The 16,375-nt window shown below is 53.5% G+C and overlaps 4 non-coding genes across 4 annotated transcripts; all 4 read left to right on the plus strand.

The window, feature by feature from the left end:
• The first annotated feature begins 768 nt into the window (after positions 1-768).
• Positions 769-887, plus strand: LOC138558933 (5S ribosomal RNA). Its single transcript, XR_011299051.1, has one exon. It is a non-coding gene; the product is annotated as a 5S ribosomal RNA (ribosomal RNA).
• Positions 888-5,640: 4,753 nt separating this feature from the next.
• On the plus strand, positions 5,641-5,759 carry LOC138558934 (5S ribosomal RNA). Its single transcript, XR_011299052.1, has one exon. It is a non-coding gene; the product is annotated as a 5S ribosomal RNA (ribosomal RNA).
• Positions 5,760-8,876: 3,117 nt separating this feature from the next.
• Positions 8,877-8,995, plus strand: LOC138558935 (5S ribosomal RNA). The gene has a single exon (XR_011299053.1). It is a non-coding gene; the product is annotated as a 5S ribosomal RNA (ribosomal RNA).
• A 4,742-nt stretch (positions 8,996-13,737) lies between these two features.
• Positions 13,738-13,856, plus strand: LOC138558936 (5S ribosomal RNA). Its single transcript, XR_011299054.1, has one exon. It is a non-coding gene; the product is annotated as a 5S ribosomal RNA (ribosomal RNA).
• Positions 13,857-16,375: the final 2,519 nt, after the last annotated feature.

A 16,375-nucleotide genomic window follows, 5' to 3' on the forward strand; every position in this document is an offset into this window, starting at 1 on the left:
TACTGGGCATGCTTCTTTCCTGGACTTGTAGGCCACCAGCCGGAGAAGGTAAGGGCCTCAACCAACATCGCCCTCTGCCTTTCAAAGAGTCGAGGAGACCCCAGCAGGAAAATTGTGTGTGTGTTTATTTCTTCTTTTTTAGAGGTGCTTTCTATTTTTGTAAGGAACCGACGCCTGGGTGAGTGCTAGTGTGGCGTGAGTTAAATTTACAGGCATCTTCTTTGCAAACTTTTGCCAAACCAATTTGGGGCAGCAGTGGGGTAGAGAGTCAGCCTTAAGCTGATGCCTGCCTGGGCTGGGCTGGGCTGGGCTGGGGGCCTCAGCTGCTGTTACTGGGCCTGCTTCTTTCCTGGACTTGTAGGCCGCCAGCCCGAGAAGGTAAGGCCTCAACCAACATCGCCCTCTGCCTTCCAAAGAGTCGAGGAGACCCCAGCAGGAAAATTGTGTGTGTGTTTATTTCCATCTTTCTTTCCGAGTTTTTTTTTAAAGTTTTGTAAGGAACGGATGCTTGGGTGAGTGAGTGCAAGTGTGGCTTGGCCTGAATTTACAGACACTTTCTTTGCAAACATGAGTAGGCAAGTGGGTATTTCAAAAGTGGGTGCATGGAGCCGCTCGTTGCTTTTCCAAGCTGGCAGCTGTGGCTCCTGAGCTTGAGGCAAAAAGAAGGGCAGAAGCACACTGCAGAGGACAGCGTTCAGCCTTGCAAGAGGGCAGTGGACGTCGGAGGAGCCGACACAGCACAAGAGGCTCGGAATCGGCGCACTCTTCACCTACGGCCATACCACCCTGAATGCGCCCGATCTCGTCCGATCTCGGAAGCTAAGCAGGGTCGGGCCTGGTTAGTACTTGGATGGGAGACCGCCTGGGAATACCAGGTGCTGTAGGCATTTTGCTACTCTGTGCCCGATAGGCGGCGTTCGTCTTCCCCGTCTTGAACTACATTTTTCCTCCATTCCGCTTTTAATTTTAACAAACACGGCGCGTGAAAAAGGCACAGGGGCAGACAGCAGCCCTCGCTCCAATGCAGAGCCCCGTCAGAGGCGGACACGTTGTCGCCAAACTAACTTGGAGCAGCAGGAGACTGAAGCCAGGGCAGCAGCTCGCCGCCTCGGGTGGGTGGATGCAGCCAGAAAGGGCCACTCGTGTCCCTGGCAAAGCACCTCCAGCGTCTCCCCGTTTTCTCTCCAGTGGACGCGCAAGGCCCCCTACAGCTAGGGGAGGCAAGTGGATGGGCCTCATCTGCATATGTGGGCTCTAGAGGAAGAGTGCACCCTGGGAGACAAGGGGACACTTGGAGCGGGAAGTGCTCACGGGGGAGAAGTGCCTACAAGAGGCAGGAAGGGAGGGAGGCCACATCATGCCTCTCCATAGCCAGGCCTCTGGATGATGGGGCAGAAGCGGCCGTCACCCTAAGCTTCCTAGAAGTCCCAGCTGGGCCCCATGCTACCTAATATCTCGCCTGATCGAGCCTGGTCGAGCACTGGTCGAGCCTTCAGCCAAGGGACACAGGAGCCAAGGGGTCTGGCCTCGAGCCTTCAACCGAGGGACCCAGGAGCCCAGGGTCTGGCCTCAGTGCTTCCCAAGTCGGCCTTCAGCTGAAGCCTGCCTGGGCTGGGAGCCTCAGCTGCTGTTCCTGGGTGTGCTTCTTTCCTGCATGTGAAGGCCACCAGCGGCGAAGGTTGCCCTCCGCCTTCCAAGGAGTCGAGGGGATAGAAGCAGGAAAATTGTGTGTGTGTTTATTTCTTCTTTTTTAGAGATTCTTTCTATTTTTGTAAGGAACTGACGCCTGGGTGAGTGCTAGTGTGGCTTGAGGTGAATTTACGGGCAGCTTCTTTGCAAACTTTTGCCAAACCAACTTGGAGCAGCACTGGGGTAGAGAGTCAGCCTTCCGCTGATGCCTGCCTAGGCGTGGCTGGGCTGGGGGCCTCAGCTGCTGTTACTGGGCCTGCTTCTTTCCTGGTCTTGTAGGCCGCCAGCCAGAGAAGGTAAGGGCTTCAACCAACATCGCCCTCTGCCTTCCAAAGAGTCGAGGAGACCGCAGCAGGAAAATTGTGTGTGTGTTTATTTCTTCTTTTTTTAGAGGTGCTTTCTATTTTTGTAAGGAACCGACGCCTGGGTGAGTGCTAGTGTGGCGTGAGTTACATTTACAGGCATCTTCTTTGCAAAATTTTGCCAAACCAACTTGGACCAGCACTGGGGTAGAGAGTCAGCCTTCAGCTGATGGCTGCCTGGGCTGGGCTGGGCTGGGGGCCTCAGCTGCTGTTACTGGGCCTGCTTCTTTCCTGGACTTGTAGGCCGCCAGCCCGAGAAGGTAAGGCCTCAACCAACATCGCCCTCTGCCTTCCAAAGAGTCGAGGGAATAGAAGCAGGAAAATTGTGTGTGTGTTTATTTCTTCTTTTTTAGAGATTCTTTCTATTTTTGTAAGGAACTGACGCCTGGGTGAGTGCTAGTGTGGCTTGAGGTGAATTTACGGGCAGCTTCTTTGCAAACTTTTGCCAAACCAACTTGGAGCAGCACTGGGGTAGAGAGTCAGCCTTCCGCTGATGCCTGCCTAGGCGTGGCTGGGCTGGGGGCCTCAGCTGCTGTTACTGGGCCTGCTTCTTTCCTGGTCTTGTAGGCCGCCAGCCAGAGAAGGTAAGGGCTTCAACCAACATCGCCCTCTGCCTTCCAAAGAGTCGAGGAGACCGCAGCAGGAAAATTGTGTGTGTGTTTATTTCTTCTTTTTTTAGAGGTGCTTTCTATTTTTGTAAGGAACCGACGCCTGGGTGAGTGCTAGTGTGGCGTGAGTTACATTTACAGGCATCTTCTTTGCAAAATTTTGCCAAACCAACTTGGACCAGCACTGGGGTAGAGAGTCAGCCTTCAGCTGATGGCTGCCTGGGCTGGGCTGGGCTGGGGGCCTCAGCTGCTGTTACTGGGCCTGCTTCTTTCCTGGACTTGTAGGCCGCCAGCCCGAGAAGGTAAGGCCTCAACCAACATCGCCCTCTGCCTTCCAAAGAGTCGAGGGAATAGAAGCAGGAAAATTGTGTGTGTGTTTATTTCTTCTTTTTTTAGAGGTGCTTTCTATTTTTGTAAGGAACCGACGCCTGGGTGAGTGCTAGTGTGGCGTGAGTTACATTTACAGGCATCTTCTTTGCAAAATTTTGCCAAACCAACTTGGACCAGCACTGGGGTAGAGAGTCAGCCTTCAGCTGATGGCTGCCTGGGCTGGGCTGGGCTGGTCTGGGGGCCTCAGCTGCTGTTACTGGGCATGCTTCTTTCCTGGACTTGTAGGCCACCAGCCGGAGAAGGTAAGGGCCTCAACCAACATCGCCCTCTGCCTTTCAAAGAGTCGAGGAGACCCCAGCAGGAAAATTGTGTGTGTGTTTATTTCTTCTTTTTTAGAGGTGCTTTCTATTTTTGTAAGGAACCGACGCCTGGGTGAGTGCTAGTGTGGCGTGAGTTAAATTTACAGGCATCTTCTTTGCAAACTTTTGCCAAACCAATTTGGGGCAGCAGTGGGGTAGAGAGTCAGCCTTAAGCTGATGCCTGCCTGGGCTGGGCTGGGCTGGGGGCCTCAGCTGCTGTTACTGGGCCTGCTTCTTTCCTGGACTTGTAGGCCGCCAGCCCGAGAAGGTAAGGCCTCAACCAACATCGCCCTCTGCCTTCCAAAGAGTCGAGGGGATAGAAGCAGGAAAATTGTGTGTGTGTTTATTTCTTCTTTTTTAGAGATTCTTTCTATTTTTGTAAGGAACTGACGACTGGGTGAGTGCTAGTGTGGCTTGAGGTGAATTTACGGGCAGCTTCTTTGCAAACTTTTGCCAAACCAACTTGGAGCAGCACTGGGGTAGAGAGTCAGCCTTCCGCTGATGCCTGCCTAGGCGTGGCTGGGCTGGGGGCCTCAGCTGCTGTTACTGGGCCTGCTTCTTTCCTGGTCTTGTAGGCCGCCAGCCAGAGAAGGTAAGGGCTTCAACCAACATCGCCCTCTGCCTTCCAAAGAGTCGAGGAGACCGCAGCAGGAAAATTGTGTGTGTGTTTATTTCTTCTTTTTTAGAGGTGCTTTCTATTTTTGTAAGGAACCGACGCCTGGGTGAGTGCTAGTGTGGCGTGAGTTAAATTTACAGGCATCTTCTTTGCAAACTTTTGCCAAACCAATTTGGGGCAGCAGTGGGGTAGAGAGTCAGCCTTAAGCTGATGCCTGCCTGGGCTGGGCTGGGCTGGGGGCCTCAGCTGCTGTTACTGGGCCTGCTTCTTTCCTGGACTTGTAGGCCGCCAGCCCGAGAAGGTAAGGCCTCAACCAACATCGCCCTCTGCCTTCCAAAGAGTCGAGGGAATAGAAGCAGGAAAATTGTGTGTGTGTTTATTTCTTCTTTTTTAGAGATTCTTTCTATTTTTGTAAGGAACTGACGACTGGGTGAGTGCTAGTGTGGCTTGAGGTGAATTTACGGGCAGCTTCTTTGCAAACTTTTGCCAAACCAACTTGGAGCAGCACTGGGGTAGAGAGTCAGCCTTCCGCTGATGCCTGCCTAGGCGTGGCTGGGCTGGGGGCCTCAGCTGCTGTTACTGGGCCTGCTTCTTTCCTGGTCTTGTAGGCCGCCAGCCAGAGAAGGTAAGGGCTTCAACCAACATCGCCCTCTGCCTTCCAAAGAGTCGAGGAGACCGCAGCAGGAAAATTGTGTGTGTGTTTATTTCTTCTTTTTTTAGAGGTGCTTTCTATTTTTGTAAGGAACCGACGCCTGGGTGAGTGCTAGTGTGGCGTGAGTTACATTTACAGGCATCTTCTTTGCAAACTTTTGCCAAACCAACTTGGACCAGCACTGGGGTAGAGAGTCAGCCTTCAGCTGATGGCTGCCTGGGCTGGGCTGGGCTGGTCTGGGGGCCTCAGCTGCTGTTACTGGGCATGCTTCTTTCCTGGACTTGTAGGCCACCAGCCGGAGAAGGTAAGGGCCTCAACCAACATCGCCCTCTGCCTTTCAAAGAGTCGAGGAGACCCCAGCAGGAAAATTGTGTGTGTGTTTATTTCTTCTTTTTTAGAGGTGCTTTCTATTTTTGTAAGGAACCGACGCCTGGGTGAGTGCTAGTGTGGCGTGAGTTAAATTTACAGGCATCTTCTTTGCAAACTTTTGCCAAACCAATTTGGGGCAGCAGTGGGGTAGAGAGTCAGCCTTAAGCTGATGCCTGCCTGGGCTGGGCTGGGCTGGGCTGGGGGCCTCAGCTGCTGTTACTGGGCCTGCTTCTTTCCTGGACTTGTAGGCCGCCAGCCCGAGAAGGTAAGGCCTCAACCAACATCGCCCTCTGCCTTCCAAAGAGTCGAGGAGACCCCAGCAGGAAAATTGTGTGTGTGTTTATTTCCATCTTTCTTTCCGAGTTTTTTTTTAAAGTTTTGTAAGGAACGGATGCTTGGGTGAGTGAGTGCAAGTGTGGCTTGGCCTGAATTTACAGACACTTTCTTTGCAAACATGAGTAGGCAAGTGGGTATTTCAAAAGTGGGTGCATGGAGCCGCTCGTTGCTTTTCCAAGCTGGCAGCTGTGGCTCCTGAGCTTGAGGCAAAAAGAAGGGCAGAAGCACACTGCAGAGGACAGCGTTCAGCCTTGCAAGAGGGCAGTGGACGTCGGAGGAGCCGACACAGCACAAGAGGCTCGGAATCGGCGCACTCTTCACCTACGGCCATACCACCCTGAATGCGCCCGATCTCGTCCGATCTCGGAAGCTAAGCAGGGTCGGGCCTGGTTAGTACTTGGATGGGAGACCGCCTGGGAATACCAGGTGCTGTAGGCATTTTGCTACTCTGTGCCCGATAGGCGGCGTTCGTCTTCCCCGTCTTGAACTACATTTTTCCTCCATTCCGCTTTTAATTTTAACAAACACGGCGCGTGAAAAAGGCACAGGGGCAGACAGCAGCCCTCGCTCCAATGCAGAGCCCCGTCAGAGGCGGACACGTTGTCGCCAAACTAACTTGGAGCAGCAGGAGACTGAAGCCAGGGCAGCAGCTCGCCGCCTCGGGTGGGTGGATGCAGCCAGAAAGGGCCACTCGTGTCCCTGGCAAAGCACCTCCAGCGTCTCCCCGTTTTCTCTCCAGTGGACGCGCAAGGCCCCCTACAGCTAGGGGAGGCAAGTGGATGGGCCTCATCTGCATATGTGGGCTCTAGAGGAAGAGTGCACCCTGGGAGACAAGGGGACACTTGGAGCGGGAAGTGCTCACGGGGGAGAAGTGCCTACAAGAGGCAGGAAGGGAGGGAGGCCACATCATGCCTCTCCATAGCCAGGCCTCTGGATGATGGGGCAGAAGCGGCCGTCACCCTAAGCTTCCTAGAAGTCCCAGCTGGGCCCCATGCTACCTAATATCTCGCCTGATCGAGCCTGGTCGAGCACTGGTCGAGCCTTCAGCCAAGGGACACAGGAGCCAAGGGGTCTGGCCTCGAGCCTTCAACCGAGGGACCCAGGAGCCCAGGGTCTGGCCTCAGTGCTTCCCAAGTCGGCCTTCAGCTGAAGCCTGCCTGGGCTGGGAGCCTCAGCTGCTGTTCCTGGGTGTGCTTCTTTCCTGCATGTGAAGGCCACCAGCGGCGAAGGTTGCCCTCCGCCTTCCAAGGAGTCGAGGGGATAGAAGCAGGAAAATTGTGTGTGTGTTTATTTCTTCTTTTTTAGAGATTCTTTCTATTTTTGTAAGGAACTGACGCCTGGGTGAGTGCTAGTGTGGCTTGAGGTGAATTTACGGGCAGCTTCTTTGCAAACTTTTGCCAAACCAACTTGGAGCAGCACTGGGGTAGAGAGTCAGCCTTCCGCTGATGCCTGCCTAGGCGTGGCTGGGCTGGGGGCCTCAGCTGCTGTTACTGGGCCTGCTTCTTTCCTGGTCTTGTAGGCCGCCAGCCAGAGAAGGTAAGGGCTTCAACCAACATCGCCCTCTGCCTTCCAAAGAGTCGAGGAGACCGCAGCAGGAAAATTGTGTGTGTGTTTATTTCTTCTTTTTTTAGAGGTGCTTTCTATTTTTGTAAGGAACCGACGCCTGGGTGAGTGCTAGTGTGGCGTGAGTTACATTTACAGGCATCTTCTTTGCAAAATTTTGCCAAACCAACTTGGACCAGCACTGGGGTAGAGAGTCAGCCTTCAGCTGATGGCTGCCTGGGCTGGGCTGGGCTGGGGGCCTCAGCTGCTGTTACTGGGCCTGCTTCTTTCCTGGACTTGTAGGCCGCCAGCCCGAGAAGGTAAGGCCTCAACCAACATCGCCCTCTGCCTTCCAAAGAGTCGAGGGAATAGAAGCAGGAAAATTGTGTGTGTGTTTATTTCTTCTTTTTTAGAGATTCTTTCTATTTTTGTAAGGAACTGACGACTGGGTGAGTGCTAGTGTGGCTTGAGGTGAATTTACGGGCAGCTTCTTTGCAAACTTTTGCCAAACCAACTTGGAGCAGCACTGGGGTAGAGAGTCAGCCTTCCGCTGATGCCTGCCTAGGCGTGGCTGGGCTGGGGGCCTCAGCTGCTGTTACTGGGCCTGCTTCTTTCCTGGTCTTGTAGGCCGCCAGCCAGAGAAGGTAAGGGCTTCAACCAACATCGCCCTCTGCCTTCCAAAGAGTCGAGGAGACCGCAGCAGGAAAATTGTGTGTGTGTTTATTTCTTCTTTTTTAGAGGTGCTTTCTATTTTTGTAAGGAACCGACGCCTGGGTGAGTGCTAGTGTGGCGTGAGTTAAATTTACAGGCATCTTCTTTGCAAACTTTTGCCAAACCAATTTGGGGCAGCAGTGGGGTAGAGAGTCAGCCTTAAGCTGATGCCTGCCTGGGCTGGGCTGGGCTGGGGGCCTCAGCTGCTGTTACTGGGCCTGCTTCTTTCCTGGACTTGTAGGCCGCCAGCCCGAGAAGGTAAGGCCTCAACCAACATCGCCCTCTGCCTTCCAAAGAGTCGAGGGAATAGAAGCAGGAAAATTGTGTGTGTGTTTATTTCTTCTTTTTTAGAGATTCTTTCTATTTTTGTAAGGAACTGACGACTGGGTGAGTGCTAGTGTGGCTTGAGGTGAATTTACGGGCAGCTTCTTTGCAAACTTTTGCCAAACCAACTTGGAGCAGCACTGGGGTAGAGAGTCAGCCTTCCGCTGATGCCTGCCTAGGCGTGGCTGGGCTGGGGGCCTCAGCTGCTGTTACTGGGCCTGCTTCTTTCCTGGTCTTGTAGGCCGCCAGCCAGAGAAGGTAAGGGCTTCAACCAACATCGCCCTCTGCCTTCCAAAGAGTCGAGGAGACCGCAGCAGGAAAATTGTGTGTGTGTTTATTTCTTCTTTTTTAGAGGTGCTTTCTATTTTTGTAAGGAACCGACGCCTGGGTGAGTGCTAGTGTGGCGTGAGTTAAATTTACAGGCATCTTCTTTGCAAACTTTTGCCAAACCAATTTGGGGCAGCAGTGGGGTAGAGAGTCAGCCTTAAGCTGATGCCTGCCTGGGCTGGGCTGGGCTGGGCTGGGGGCCTCAGCTGCTGTTACTGGGCCTGCTTCTTTCCTGGACTTGTAGGCCGCCAGCCCGAGAAGGTAAGGCCTCAACCAACATCGCCCTCTGCCTTCCAAAGAGTCGAGGAGACCCCAGCAGGAAAATTGTGTGTGTGTTTATTTCCATCTTTCTTTCCGAGTTTTTTTTTAAAGTTTTGTAAGGAACGGATGCTTGGGTGAGTGAGTGCAAGTGTGGCTTGGCCTGAATTTACAGACACTTTCTTTGCAAACATGAGTAGGCAAGTGGGTATTTCAAAAGTGGGTGCATGGAGCCGCTCGTTGCTTTTCCAAGCTGGCAGCTGTGGCTCCTGAGCTTGAGGCAAAAAGAAGGGCAGAAGCACACTGCAGAGGACAGCGTTCAGCCTTGCAAGAGGGCAGTGGACGTCGGAGGAGCCGACACAGCACAAGAGGCTCGGAATCGGCGCACTCTTCACCTACGGCCATACCACCCTGAATGCGCCCGATCTCGTCCGATCTCGGAAGCTAAGCAGGGTCGGGCCTGGTTAGTACTTGGATGGGAGACCGCCTGGGAATACCAGGTGCTGTAGGCATTTTGCTACTCTGTGCCCGATAGGCGGCGTTCGTCTTCCCCGTCTTGAACTACATTTTTCCTCCATTCCGCTTTTAATTTTAACAAACACGGCGCGTGAAAAAGGCACAGGGGCAGACAGCAGCCCTCGCTCCAATGCAGAGCCCCGTCAGAGGCGGACACGTTGTCGCCAAACTAACTTGGAGCAGCAGGAGACTGAAGCCAGGGCAGCAGCTCGCCGCCTCGGGTGGGTGGATGCAGCCAGAAAGGGCCACTCGTGTCCCTGGCAAAGCACCTCCAGCGTCTCCCCGTTTTCTCTCCAGTGGACGCGCAAGGCCCCCTACAGCTAGGGGAGGCAAGTGGATGGGCCTCATCTGCATATGTGGGCTCTAGAGGAAGAGTGCACCCTGGGAGACAAGGGGACACTTGGAGCGGGAAGTGCTCACGGGGGAGAAGTGCCTACAAGAGGCAGGAAGGGAGGGAGGCCACATCATGCCTCTCCATAGCCAGGCCTCTGGATGATGGGGCAGAAGCGGCCGTCACCCTAAGCTTCCTAGAAGTCCCAGCTGGGCCCCATGCTACCTAATATCTCGCCTGATCGAGCCTGGTCGAGCCTTCAGCCAAGGGACACAGGAGCCAAGGGGTCTGGCCTCGAGCCTTCAACCGAGGGACCCAGGAGCCCAGGGTCTGGCCTCAGTGCTTCCCAAGTCGGCCTTCAGCTGAAGCCTGCCTGGGCTGGGAGCCTCAGCTGCTGTTCCTGGGTGTGCTTCTTTCCTGCATGTGAAGGCCACCAGCGGCGAAGGTTGCCCTCCGCCTTCCAAGGAGTCGAGGGGATAGAAGCAGGAAAATTGTGTGTGTGTTTATTTCTTCTTTTTTAGAGATTCTTTCTATTTTTGTAAGGAACTGACGCCTGGGTGAGTGCTAGTGTGGCTTGAGGTGAATTTACGGGCAGCTTCTTTGCAAACTTTTGCCAAACCAACTTGGAGCAGCACTGGGGTAGAGAGTCAGCCTTCCGCTGATGCCTGCCTAGGCGTGGCTGGGCTGGGGGCCTCAGCTGCTGTTACTGGGCCTGCTTCTTTCCTGGTCTTGTAGGCCGCCAGCCAGAGAAGGTAAGGGCTTCAACCAACATCGCCCTCTGCCTTCCAAAGAGTCGAGGAGACCGCAGCAGGAAAATTGTGTGTGTGTTTATTTCTTCTTTTTTTAGAGGTGCTTTCTATTTTTGTAAGGAACCGACGCCTGGGTGAGTGCTAGTGTGGCGTGAGTTACATTTACAGGCATCTTCTTTGCAAAATTTTGCCAAACCAACTTGGACCAGCACTGGGGTAGAGAGTCAGCCTTCAGCTGATGGCTGCCTGGGCTGGGCTGGGCTGGGGGCCTCAGCTGCTGTTACTGGGCCTGCTTCTTTCCTGGACTTGTAGGCCGCCAGCCCGAGAAGGTAAGGCCTCAACCAACATCGCCCTCTGCCTTCCAAAGAGTCGAGGGAATAGAAGCAGGAAAATTGTGTGTGTGTTTATTTCTTCTTTTTTAGAGATTCTTTCTATTTTTGTAAGGAACTGACGCCTGGGTGAGTGCTAGTGTGGCTTGAGGTGAATTTACGGGCAGCTTCTTTGCAAACTTTTGCCAAACCAACTTGGAGCAGCACTGGGGTAGAGAGTCAGCCTTCCGCTGATGCCTGCCTAGGCGTGGCTGGGCTGGGGGCCTCAGCTGCTGTTACTGGGCCTGCTTCTTTCCTGGTCTTGTAGGCCGCCAGCCAGAGAAGGTAAGGGCTTCAACCAACATCGCCCTCTGCCTTCCAAAGAGTCGAGGACACCGCAGCAGGAAAATTGTGTGTGTGTTTATTTCTTCTTTTTTTAGAGGTGCTTTCTATTTTTGTAAGGAACCGACGCCTGGGTGAGTGCTAGTGTGGCGTGAGTTACATTTACAGGCATCTTCTTTGCAAAATTTTGCCAAACCAACTTGGACCAGCACTGGGGTAGAGAGTCAGCCTTCAGCTGATGGCTGCCTGGGCTGGGCTGGGCTGGGGGCCTCAGCTGCTGTTACTGGGCCTGCTTCTTTCCTGGACTTGTAGGCCGCCAGCCCGAGAAGGTAAGGCCTCAACCAACATCGCCCTCTGCCTTCCAAAGAGTCGAGGGAATAGAAGCAGGAAAATTGTGTGTGTGTTTATTTCTTCTTTTTTTAGAGGTGCTTTCTATTTTTGTAAGGAACCGACGCCTGGGTGAGTGCTAGTGTGGCGTGAGTTACATTTACAGGCATCTTCTTTGCAAAATTTTGCCAAACCAACTTGGACCAGCACTGGGGTAGAGAGTCAGCCTTCAGCTGATGGCTGCCTGGGCTGGGCTGGGCTGGTCTGGGGGCCTCAGCTGCTGTTACTGGGCATGCTTCTTTCCTGGACTTGTAGGCCACCAGCCGGAGAAGGTAAGGGCCTCAACCAACATCGCCCTCTGCCTTTCAAAGAGTCGAGGAGACCCCAGCAGGAAAATTGTGTGTGTGTTTATTTCTTCTTTTTTAGAGGTGCTTTCTATTTTTGTAAGGAACCGACGCCTGGGTGAGTGCTAGTGTGGCGTGAGTTAAATTTACAGGCATCTTCTTTGCAAACTTTTGCCAAACCAATTTGGGGCAGCAGTGGGGTAGAGAGTCAGCCTTAAGCTGATGCCTGCCTGGGCTGGGCTGGGCTGGGGGCCTCAGCTGCTGTTACTGGGCCTGCTTCTTTCCTGGACTTGTAGGCCGCCAGCCCGAGAAGGTAAGGCCTCAACCAACATCGCCCTCTGCCTTCCAAAGAGTCGAGGGGATAGAAGCAGGAAAATTGTGTGTGTGTTTATTTCTTCTTTTTTAGAGATTCTTTCTATTTTTGTAAGGAACTGACGACTGGGTGAGTGCTAGTGTGGCTTGAGGTGAATTTACGGGCAGCTTCTTTGCAAACTTTTGCCAAACCAACTTGGAGCAGCACTGGGGTAGAGAGTCAGCCTTCCGCTGATGCCTGCCTAGGCGTGGCTGGGCTGGGGGCCTCAGCTGCTGTTACTGGGCCTGCTTCTTTCCTGGTCTTGTAGGCCGCCAGCCAGAGAAGGTAAGGGCTTCAACCAACATCGCCCTCTGCCTTCCAAAGAGTCGAGGAGACCGCAGCAGGAAAATTGTGTGTGTGTTTATTTCTTCTTTTTTAGAGGTGCTTTCTATTTTTGTAAGGAACCGACGCCTGGGTGAGTGCTAGTGTGGCGTGAGTTAAATTTACAGGCATCTTCTTTGCAAACTTTTGCCAAACCAATTTGGGGCAGCAGTGGGGTAGAGAGTCAGCCTTAAGCTGATGCCTGCCTGGGCTGGGCTGGGCTGGGGGCCTCAGCTGCTGTTACTGGGCCTGCTTCTTTCCTGGACTTGTAGGCCGCCAGCCCGAGAAGGTAAGGCCTCAACCAACATCGCCCTCTGCCTTCCAAAGAGTCGAGGGAATAGAAGCAGGAAAATTGTGTGTGTGTTTATTTCTTCTTTTTTAGAGATTCTTTCTATTTTTGTAAGGAACTGACGACTGGGTGAGTGCTAGTGTGGCTTGAGGTGAATTTACGGGCAGCTTCTTTGCAAACTTTTGCCAAACCAACTTGGAGCAGCACTGGGGTAGAGAGTCAGCCTTCCGCTGATGCCTGCCTAGGCGTGGCTGGGCTGGGGGCCTCAGCTGCTGTTACTGGGCCTGCTTCTTTCCTGGTCTTGTAGGCCGCCAGCCAGAGAAGGTAAGGGCTTCAACCAACATCGCCCTCTGCCTTCCAAAGAGTCGAGGAGACCGCAGCAGGAAAATTGTGTGTGTGTTTATTTCTTCTTTTTTTAGAGGTGCTTTCTATTTTTGTAAGGAACCGACGCCTGGGTGAGTGCTAGTGTGGCGTGAGTTACATTTACAGGCATCTTCTTTGCAAACTTTTGCCAAACCAACTTGGACCAGCACTGGGGTAGAGAGTCAGCCTTCAGCTGATGGCTGCCTGGGCTGGGCTGGGCTGGTCTGGGGGCCTCAGCTGCTGTTACTGGGCATGCTTCTTTCCTGGACTTGTAGGCCACCAGCCGGAGAAGGTAAGGGCCTCAACCAACATCGCCCTCTGCCTTTCAAAGAGTCGAGGAGACCCCAGCAGGAAAATTGTGTGTGTGTTTATTTCTTCTTTTTTAGAGGTGCTTTCTATTTTTGTAAGGAACCGACGCCTGGGTGAGTGCTAGTGTGGCGTGAGTTAAATTTACAGGCATCTTCTTTGCAAACTTTTGCCAAACCAATTTGGGGCAGCAGTGGGGTAGAGAGTCAGCCTTAAGCTGATGCCTGCCTGGGCTGGGCTGGGCTGGGCTGGGGGCCTCAGCTGCTGTTACTGGGCCTGCTTCTTTCCTGGACTTGTAGGCCGCCAGCCCGAGAAGGTAAGGCCTCAACCAACATCGCCCTCTGCCTTCCAAAGAGTCGAGGAGACCCCAGCAGGAAAATTGTGTGTGTGTTTATTTCCATCTTTCTTTCCGAGTTTTTTTTTAAAGTTTTGTAAGGAACGGATGCTTGGGTGAGTGAGTGCAAGTGTGGCTTGGCCTGAATTTACAGACACTTTCTTTGCAAACATGAGTAGGCAAGTGGGTATTTCAAAAGTGGGTGCATGGAGCCGCTCGTTGCTTTTCCAAGCTGGCAGCTGTGGCTCCTGAGCTTGAGGCAAAAAGAAGGGCAGAAGCACACTGCAGAGGACAGCGTTCAGCCTTGCAAGAGGGCAGTGGACGTCGGAGGAGCCGACACAGCACAAGAGGCTCGGAATCGGCGCACTCTTCACCTACGGCCATACCACCCTGAATGCGCCCGATCTCGTCCGATCTCGGAAGCTAAGCAGGGTCGGGCCTGGTTAGTACTTGGATGGGAGACCGCCTGGGAATACCAGGTGCTGTAGGCATTTTGCTACTCTGTGCCCGATAGGCGGCGTTCGTCTTCCCCGTCTTGAACTACATTTTTCCTCCATTCCGCTTTTAATTTTAACAAACACGGCGCGTGAAAAAGGCACAGGGGCAGACAGCAGCCCTCGCTCCAATGCAGAGCCCCGTCAGAGGCGGACACGTTGTCGCCAAACTAACTTGGAGCAGCAGGAGACTGAAGCCAGGGCAGCAGCTCGCCGCCTCGGGTGGGTGGATGCAGCCAGAAAGGGCCACTCGTGTCCCTGGCAAAGCACCTCCAGCGTCTCCCCGTTTTCTCTCCAGTGGACGCGCAAGGCCCCCTACAGCTAGGGGAGGCAAGTGGATGGGCCTCATCTGCATATGTGGGCTCTAGAGGAAGAGTGCACCCTGGGAGACAAGGGGACACTTGGAGCGGGAAGTGCTCACGGGGGAGAAGTGCCTACAAGAGGCAGGAAGGGAGGGAGGCCACATCATGCCTCTCCATAGCCAGGCCTCTGGATGATGGGGCAGAAGCGGCCGTCACCCTAAGCTTCCTAGAAGTCCCAGCTGGGCCCCATGCTACCTAATATCTCGCCTGATCGAGCCTGGTCGAGCACTGGTCGAGCCTTCAGCCAAGGGACACAGGAGCCAAGGGGTCTGGCCTCGAGCCTTCAACCGAGGGACCCAGGAGCCCAGGGTCTGGCCTCAGTGCTTCCCAAGTCGGCCTTCAGCTGAAGCCTGCCTGGGCTGGGAGCCTCAGCTGCTGTTCCTGGGTGTGCTTCTTTCCTGCATGTGAAGGCCACCAGCGGCGAAGGTTGCCCTCCGCCTTCCAAGGAGTCGAGGGGATAGAAGCAGGAAAATTGTGTGTGTGTTTATTTCTTCTTTTTTAGAGATTCTTTCTATTTTTGTAAGGAACTGACGCCTGGGTGAGTGCTAGTGTGGCTTGAGGTGAATTTACGGGCAGCTTCTTTGCAAACTTTTGCCAAACCAACTTGGAGCAGCACTGGGGTAGAGAGTCAGCCTTCCGCTGATGCCTGCCTAGGCGTGGCTGGGCTGGGGGCCTCAGCTGCTGTTACTGGGCCTGCTTCTTTCCTGGTCTTGTAGGCCGCCAGCCAGAGAAGGTAAGGGCTTCAACCAACATCGCCCTCTGCCTTCCAAAGAGTCGAGGAGACCGCAGCAGGAAAATTGTGTGTGTGTTTATTTCTTCTTTTTTTAGAGGTGCTTTCTATTTTTGTAAGGAACCGACGCCTGGGTGAGTGCTAGTGTGGCGTGAGTTACATTTACAGGCATCTTCTTTGCAAAATTTTGCCAAACCAACTTGGACCAGCACTGGGGTAGAGAGTCAGCCTTCAGCTGATGGCTGCCTGGGCTGGGCTGGGCTGGGGGCCTCAGCTGCTGTTACTGGGCCTGCTTCTTTCCTGGACTTGTAGGCCGCCAGCCCGAGAAGGTAAGGCCTCAACCAACATCGCCCTCTGCCTTCCAAAGAGTCGAGGGAATAGAAGCAGGAAAATTGTGTGTGTGTTTATTTCTTCTTTTTTAGAGATTCTTTCTATTTTTGTAAGGAACTGACGCCTGGGTGAGTGCTAGTGTGGCTTGAGGTGAATTTACGGGCAGCTTCTTTGCAAACTTTTGCCAAACCAACTTGGAGCAGCACTGGGGTAGAGAGTCAGCCTTCCGCTGATGCCTGCCTAGGCGTGGCTGGGCTGGGGGCCTCAGCTGCTGTTACTGGGCCTGCTTCTTTCCTGGTCTTGTAGGCCGCCAGCCAGAGAAGGTAAGGGCTTCAACCAACATCGCCCTCTGCCTTCCAAAGAGTCGAGGAGACCGCAGCAGGAAAATTGTGTGTGTGTTTATTTCTTCTTTTTTTAGAGGTGCTTTCTATTTTTGTAAGGAACCGACGCCTGGGTGAGTGCTAGTGTGGCGTGAGTTACATTTACAGGCATCTTCTTTGCAAAATTTTGCCAAACCAACTTGGACCAGCACTGGGGTAGAGGTCAGCCTTCAGCTGATGGCTGCCTGGGCTGGGCTGGGCTGGGGGCCTCAGCTGCTGTTACTGGGCCTGCTTCTTTCCTGGACTTGTAGGCCGCCAGCCCGAGAAGGTAAGGCCTCAACCAACATCGCCCTCTGCCTTCCAAAGAGTCGAGGGAATAGAAGCAGGAAAATTGTGTGTGTGTTTATTTCTTCTTTTTTTAGAGGTGCTTTCTATTTTTGTAAGGAACCGACGCCTGGGTGAGTGCTAGTGTGGCGTGAGTTACATTTACAGGCATCTTCTTTGCAAAATTTTGCCAAACCAACTTGGACCAGCACTGGGGTAGAGAGTCAGCCTTCAGCTGATGGCTGCCTGGGCTGGGCTGGGCTGGTCTGGGGGCCTCAGCTGCTGTTACTGGGCATGCTTCTTTCCTGGACTTGTAGGCCACCAGCCGGAGAAGGTAAGGGCCTCAACCAACATCGCCCTCTGCCTTTCAAAGAGTCGAGGAGACCCCAGCAGGAAAATTGTGTGTGTGTTTATTTCTTCTTTTTTAGAGGTGCTTTTCTATTTTTGTAA

The sequence above is a fragment of the Ambystoma mexicanum genome, unplaced genomic scaffold (assembly GCF_040938575.1).
Source record: "Ambystoma mexicanum isolate Mex_15411 unplaced genomic scaffold, UKY_AmexF1_1 Mex_scaf34, whole genome shotgun sequence".
In the NCBI taxonomy this organism is placed as follows: Eukaryota; Metazoa; Chordata; class Amphibia; order Caudata; family Ambystomatidae; genus Ambystoma; species Ambystoma mexicanum.